Raw genomic sequence first — 814 nt, 5'->3', positions numbered from 1 at the left:
GACATATTCCAGTCTGTGTGATTATCTATCAACAGACATTCCTTTAATTTTAGTCTAAATAATTCAACATTAGGGATGTTTCCTATAAATGAGGTTTATTGACCGTAAATTCCAAAGATAACTGTAAAACTAAAGTTAATAAGTTAGTGTTACATAGTGTTGAAAACATCAAAAAAAGTGAAAAAAATTGAAAAAAGCGTCAAAAGTGTTGGACAAAAACGAAAGAAAAAGTTCAAAATGTTGATAAAAAGCGTCAATAAAAGTGTTGATTTTTAATTTTGACGGGAAGACAACATGAGGGTTAAGACTATTTCTTCGTTGACTTTTCCATGCACCTTAGGAAGAGGGGACGTTGCGCAGGAAAGACAGACATCACATTCCTCTAACACATTCAGAGGTGCCCTGAGGATAAGCAGGGGGACTGATGCAGATTTGTAAGAGGCCGTCCAGGGTCAGAGGTTATCCTCTGGAAGCCTTCGCTGTGTAGGATTGTCGGATTTTTTCTCCCAACTCATGTTAAACCTCTTACACAAGAAGTTGGCTCTGTGTCCACCATGTTGCACACTGCTCTCCTTTTCCTCCGGCCAAATGACCCCTGATTATTTTAAAAGCACATCTACAGGCCTCACGCCGCTCCTATTCTATACTCATCCCATCGCGAGCGATAGATCTGAAATCCAGTTCTTAATGACATGTCAGTCAGGAGAGACATGTTTGCAGATCTGCAAATAAGATTTATTTAATAGCTCAAATAAAATGAGGCTCCGGACCGGTCAGCTGGAGTAGAGGACTAGAGGTGGAAGGGGGGGGGGGG

At 40.7% G+C, this 814-nt stretch overlaps 1 protein-coding gene across 1 annotated transcript in view; it reads left to right on the top strand.

Moving 5' to 3' along the window:
* Nucleotides 1–814, top strand: part of gsg1l (gsg1-like) — a 79,828-nt gene that overhangs the window by 72,707 nt on the left and 6,307 nt on the right. The window lies entirely within an intron of this gene.

The sequence above is a fragment of the Etheostoma spectabile genome, chromosome 15 (assembly GCF_008692095.1).
Source record: "Etheostoma spectabile isolate EspeVRDwgs_2016 chromosome 15, UIUC_Espe_1.0, whole genome shotgun sequence".
Classification (NCBI taxonomy): Eukaryota; Metazoa; Chordata; class Actinopteri; order Perciformes; family Percidae; genus Etheostoma; species Etheostoma spectabile.
This window is presented reverse-complemented; position numbering and strand designations above follow the sequence as displayed.